The sequence below is a fragment of the Lissotriton vulgaris genome, chromosome 7, assembly GCF_964263255.1.
Source record: "Lissotriton vulgaris chromosome 7, aLisVul1.2, whole genome shotgun sequence".
NCBI lineage: Eukaryota > Metazoa > Chordata > Amphibia > Caudata > Salamandridae > Lissotriton > Lissotriton vulgaris.
Window position 1 is genome coordinate 1,537,227,310 of NC_141695.1, and position 6,909 is coordinate 1,537,234,218.

Below are 6,909 nucleotides of genomic sequence, written 5' to 3' on the forward strand. Positions count from 1 at the left end.
TGTGCCTCCCCCCAGGAACACTCCCACTCCTTCATCTTGACATGCAAAGCCAACTTGTTTTACCAACCATGACTCCAGTATTAATAGTCCAGTGATAAACTACTCATAATTTCTCATTAAGTAATGTGCTTACTTATCCCTTGCTGCATTCTGGGCTATAAAATGTCCACGTCCTCAGGTGTGAGGAAGTTATGCATCTTATGGGCCAACATGACTTTCAAGGTTGCTAGGAACCTTAAATGCACTTGTGCCTCCATTTCTCTAAGGGACTCTATTCGTTTATCCATCTCCCACAGTCTATCCTTAGTGGTGCAAGGAATGTCTGACCTGTTTTCAAAGGTATGATCCTGGACCTGCAGTAACTTCTCCTTTAATGCTGCACCCAGAATGTTTTCTTTGGTTGTATAAGACAGAAAGATAATTACACTTTTCCTGGGCATCTTCCACCCGGGATCCAGTTTAAAGGGATCTCAGTGCACTCTTAATCTCTGTCCCCAAGTTTACATCAGAACCCACCTGAGGGAAAGCTTTGGTCTGATGATCTACTGCGAATACCTTGACTCTGCCCCTTCGAACCTACCTTAACCTCTAGAATCCTAATGTTGTTCTCCAGCCTCTCTAGTTTTTTGCTACGTCCTTCTCTCTTTGTTTTAACCTTTCTACCTCTCAGGAGTTATCACTCACAGTTAACCCAAGTTCCTAAATTTAGTCTTGTAGGGCTTCTGTGCCTTGTGTAAGGATTGCCTATTTTACTCTAGATTCCAACACGTTCCCTGCATCACTTTCTGATTAGCTTCTGATGTTAAAAATCGCTCTTTTATCTCTTTTGAAAGTTGGCTTATCATGCCTTGGACCATCTCTAAACCAGCCATTTCACTCCCTACTCTTCCAGGAGATTGATCTAGTGGGTGACTGAGTTTACATAGCTCACACCCGCTGCCTTGCTTTCTACACTAGTCCCCACCTCATTACTTAATGGTGTGAATCTAGTTACGGTAGGTATATGCGGATGCATTATGTGATTGTCCTCTTCCCTTAATATGACCTTCTCCTTACACATCGCTTTCTGTACTACTCCTGAGAATTCCGTATTAGACATGGTATATACTTTAAAATAAGATCTCAGTGAGGAAGTGACTCTAGGACCTTTTATCGTACGCTTCCTTCTTTTCTCCTTTAACGCAGTGTTTTTCTTTTAAGTGGTTCTGTTAAGGGGACTCTTAGCTTTCCATTGGGTGGACTCTAATAGCTGCTTGCCCATACCTCCATTAGGGACAGTCTCTAGTTCTTTTGAAAAGAAGGTGCATGGTCTAAGGTTGTATCTTTTTCCCAAAACCTGCTCCTTACTAGCCCACGACACTGCTTCCAGCTTTCTTTTTGCTTTTGTCTAAGCCGCCCCCTTTGACCACTTTACCCTCTGAGGAGGGATTTCATGGTTCCATTTGATCAGGGGTTGCTATATTTCTTCAGCATTCTCTCTTCCCCCAAATTGGTATACTCAACTGGGAGGCTGCAGAGCGGCCTCACATTTCACTGCACCACTATTGTCTTTCTGCTCTTTTCCAAAACGCCTCGTTAGATGCAGAGCAACTGCTGCCTTGGCCCAGACTAGCGTTGCTAGTACTGGTTCTGCATCCAGTGCCCCCGGATAGGTTCCATGTTGGATAAGAGTGCACTTAGCCACTCTGATGCTTCAGAGCGCACTCGCTGCCGTGAATCAGTAAAGACCAGAACAGCCTTACATCAGCGAGTCGACCTTAACAGACCATAAGGCACTGGTGCGACCACTCGATCAGGCTCCAGAATAGCAGGCAGGTAAGCATGAAAAAACTGGCCCACACATTTGCTCCACACTCTCCTGGACTCTAGTGGAGCCCCGTGTGAAGCCCCTGGCCAGCCCTGCTAGCTGGCCGCCATGTTCCCCATTACTCTTTCTATTCTGTAGTCCATGACTTATACGTCCGGCTTGACAAAATATTGGAAAGCCACGGAATCACTAACGTGATCAATTACTATACCGACCTCTATGCTACACACATGAAAGCCTCGGACCAAGATAATACCTCTTTCCTGAACAGATCAGGCTTGTCACAACTACCAAAGACTAATTGAAAGGCATTGGGTTGGCCCATAACAGAGAATGAAATAAAAGCGGGGCTGTAAGACTGGTGAGTTATTTAAACAAAACAAGGGAACCCAGGGCGCAATATGCTAAGGACCTTGGGTAGGTACTTAATTTTTAAAGACAGTGGTCCTTGGACAAGAGGAAGATTATAGGAAAATGAATATAGACCAAATGGAACTATATTTTTATAAGAAGTGTCCAGCCGGACAATTTATTATCTTGATAGAAATAATCTCAAAACGATAGAACACAAAGTGTGATAGAAGTGGGACATAAACATCAGAAGATTTTTGTGTCATTGGAGAGATAGACCTGCAGAGCCACCCACACTCCGTGGTCTTGTCAATTGACTTACAAAAAGCCTTCAACATAATACAGTGGGACTATCTGCAGGCAGTAATATGACTCATGTCCCTGGGTGCAGGTTGGGAAATCTGTGTGCTGCTCATCTATGAGGACTCATGAGCTAGGGTCTGAACAAGAGGCTGTATATCTTGTCATTTGGGGTCCACAGGGGGATGAGACAGGGGTGTCCATTGTCCCCCAGGCTGTTTATGTTCGTACTGGAGCTGTGTGCTTGTATAGCCCAGGAGGAGAGATGTGGTAAAGAGATCTGACTACAAGATCTAGAGCACTACATATCGCTCTATGCCTACAATATGCTGCTTTAAGGTGAACACAAGTTTACCATTGTGTGTGGGTCTCTCTGAATACCTCAGTAAAGTTTCAGGACTATGCACACATTTGTCCAAATCATGCACATTCTCGCTGGCCCTGCACTGCCTGTAGGCCCCACCGGAGGTCAGCCAAGCAGGCCTCGATGAGAACTAGGGACTTTCAGTATCTCAGAGTGTAGTTTACCAAGAATATAGGGGAATGTTTGAAAGAGTCATGGCAGCAAAGAGATTCTGAGTTCCCCGTCCAGGATACGTCGCACAGCAGAGGCAATGCAAGGTCCAGTGAAGGAGATGTATTACACTGCATTGGTTCTGGGGAGCTGTGGAGTGCATGGTAATGTCCAGGTGTAGAGATGCCTTGCACAGAGGCTGTTCCAATGGGCTGCATTGGGCGAGGTGACGTTTTTGCGAGAATGCGTTCGCTCTGATATATCGAAGCTAGGCGATGCAAAGTTATTGCGACAGGTAATCCACTCAGCAAAAGTAATGCATTGGTTCGGCTGTATCCACAGATGGCCAGGCAGAGCACCGTCTGGCTCACATCCAAAGGTCCAGGACTGGGATGGCATAACTTAGGAGGGCAGGACTCATATATGGCAGACAGAAGGTGTTGGGTTCAAGGTTGTTGGTACCCTCTTATGTCTCTGAGGCTTCTAAGTAGGAGGCCAGTCAACTAGACTCTGGAGTCACTCTGGGGTCCTGGGTTCAGAGATTTAAGTCAAGTCCTTCTCACCCGGGCAGGAAGTCAGCAGGGCAGCAGGTTAGCACAGCAGACCAGCAGTCTTACAGAACAGAATTTCAGCAGAGTGGCAGTTCTTTCAACAGCACAGCAGTCCTTCTTCCTGGCAGAGTCCAGAAATCCAGATGTGTACTGAGGAGTTGGGGTCTGAGGTCCAACATTTTCTTAGGTATGTACTTTGAAGTGGTGGAAGCTTCTAAACGTTTCCACTCCCCTACGGTATCTGGCACACCCTTCCTTTCTGTTCTGGCCCTAGTTAGTCTGGAAACAGAAACTACCAGCGTCAAACCCTTTGGGAGATTGCTCAGGCAGAGCCTTTGAGATATGTGAGTGTGGTAGGTGACAGCTCCTCCCCCTCTTTAACTCAGAATGGTCCATCCTGCCAACACCCATATTTCCTTGGCCTCACTGTCTGCCAGCAATACACAGAGACCAACTGCCAGCTACTCCTAGTCATGTAACCCACAATCAGACTGCAACCATCAAATGGCTAGGACAAGTTAATGCCAATTTTCAAAAAGTAACAAAATGGTCCCATTGGACAATGTAAAAACACAGAATATACTAAATTAATTCACATATCCTGATCCTACACAAGTGATGAAAGACTTCCAAACCTAAGGAATGGGGTCAATATCCTTTCTGGGAAGAAAGAGTACAGATATATTACATCGAACAAAAAGACACACTTGTATGCATACAATTCAAATTGTATTGAAAATCAACTGTGTATATACATTATTTACATTTATTGGTTGCTTCGTTACTGTGGAAGAGTGCATACGTGATAGAAGAAAAAGGGTGAATCAAAACATAAGCAATTAGATTTGAATCAGCAGTGGTCACAGGCCACTGCAGTAAGCCTGTCTGTTAATATGTCAAACAATTGCATCCATAACATGAAGGTAATTGCATGTCAACATTGCCTTTCTGTGGATATTTGTATTCAGTCCAGGCTGAGGAATGAAGATTGTCAATCATTTAACCTGAAGCTGGGGAGGGATCAATTAGAACCTTAAAAGCAGATCTTCATCGGGTCAGGGTAACCAACAAAGAAGGGGAAGCAATCTGTGTGGGAAGTGGGTACATATCATTAAAATCAAAGCAATGAAATTGAATGTAATAATGATAAGGACCCTTTCACTTGTGTGCAAACTCTCACCTGGAGTTATGCAAGGTCTCATCAGAGATTTGACCGCTAATTCAAAGCATTAGCGAAGGTCAACTGGCTCTTCATCTGTGGGGAACATCCTCCTTAAACTATAAATGCAACTTGAAACCACTATTAATTATGGAACCCAAACCAGACTGTAGTAGTTTCTTATAAGCATGTTGTTCTTACATACTCTTAGTCCTATGATGTCACTGTAATGGCAATAGAATGTTACTGTTTGAATCCAGGAGATTGTCAGTTCCTGGAAGCTATGGAGATGAGTAGTCAATAAAGTATATGCTCTTACACTTACCTTCTCTGGTGTAATCACTACAAATTTGGCAACGAGGTTAACTGTTCCTCTCTCCACCCACATGTGCAATGGCTGTTTCCTGTTTCTCCTGTCTCCTAGAACCATTCCTGCAGTCTGCTGTCCGGAGAAGTTCCAGCATCCATCATGTCCATCCATTGTAGAGGTCAACTTTAACAATTTTTTGTTATCTGTCTTGTCTTCTTGCTTTGGATTTCCTAATTTTTAATTTGTGGATGAACTGTTTTTATCTTCAAGTTCGACATCTCTGCTGGCTCTTCTCTGGATGTTGTGACTTTGGGAATTTTGTTGGTTGGTGCTCTAGTGTTACTAGCTGTGCTGCGCTGTCCACAGTGAGTTCTCTACGATCTGAAAAAGGATTTCTAGTATTACTCTGGATTTTCTTTATCGAAGGCTGTTCCCACAGTTCCCATTCTGAGAGAGCTTTCTTTCACTGGAGTAATTTTCCTACTGATGACGCAGTGGAATCCCGGGCAGGAGTTGGTGAGACTGTGTTCTATTCCTAACGGAGAGGTTCCTGCATCACCGTTGCCTGGGAAGTCAGCGCATCATTGACTTCGTGAGGGAGCAGCATCTTAACGTGTCTGCGTTCTTCCTAACTGCAACGCGTCATCGTTGCCTAGGAAGCCAACGGGTCATAAACGTTGTGACGGAAAAGCGTCTTGAGGAGTCTGTGTTCTTTCTGACTGTAACACGTTATCGTTGCCTGGTAAATAAGCATGGGCGAATTTTGCGAATCTCGCGTTCGCGAATTTTGCAGATTTGCGAACTCGCAATCCGCAAAATCCGCGAATTAGCAGATTTTTTTTTTTTTGTGTCCGCGCAGGTTTCTGCCAGGTCGCGAGGGTTTTTGTACAATTTCGCAAACGCGAACTTACCTGTCGGGTCGCAAGTTTTGCGAACTTGTTGTTTCTACGTGTCCAGCCTGTTTGGGACACTCTTCTTCATCACTGCCACCCTCTGTCACCACATGCCACCCTCAGGCTCACCCATGCCACCCTCTGTTTCATCACAGCACCCTCTGGTTGTCCAGTGTACATTATTGTGGCAAAGCAAAGCACACCTTCCCTGCCTCAAGTGACCTGAAATAATTTGGGGCTGATTAATGTGTCACAGAATATTTTTTTAGCTGGCACCTGCTTCCTTAGTGCTTCCTGATTAGTGATCTTTTGCACTTGCTAAGTGCTTTCATTGTTGCAAAATTAGTTACAACACCTGCCCTGCCCCAACTGACAATAATGAATTAGGGGCTGATTAATGTGTCACTGGATTTGAACTTCCAGCCTGGCTCCTGCTTGTCTCCCTTAGCTGTAATTCAGGACCTTTGTGGCATATGTGTAACTATTCTGAGGGTCAGAGCAGGGTCACATAATAGTTGCAAGTAGGCAACTGAACTCTGGAGGGGCCCCTCAGGAAGCACTACAGGAAATGGCTACTAATGATGAGCTTGAACTTTTGAACCTGGTAAGTAGTTTCAGTTTTGCTGAGATCGTATTTCTGCAATTTAGCGCTTATTCGCGGGGCGCGAAGTTGAACTGGGAAGCCGCGAACTCACGCGAACAGTGCGAGCAAGCCATAAAATCCGCTGCTCGCGGATTTGCGGATTTTGCGGGAAATTCGCGAATCTCGCAGATTGCGAATTTACCGAAAATCCGCAAAATCCGCGAGCGGAACGGATTTTCCGCCCATACTTACTAGTAAACCAAAGTGTCACTGAATGAGGTTTGTCACTGGTTGCTAGGAGAACAATTTGTCAGCTCTGAGGATTTTCTTGTGATGGAGCAGCGTGTTTACGAGTCTGTGTAGCGCAGTGACATTTAGTTCTTCCTGTCACTTTGGCTACGAAGAACAGGAGGAGCGTGACAAACAGTCCGTGCTGAGGAT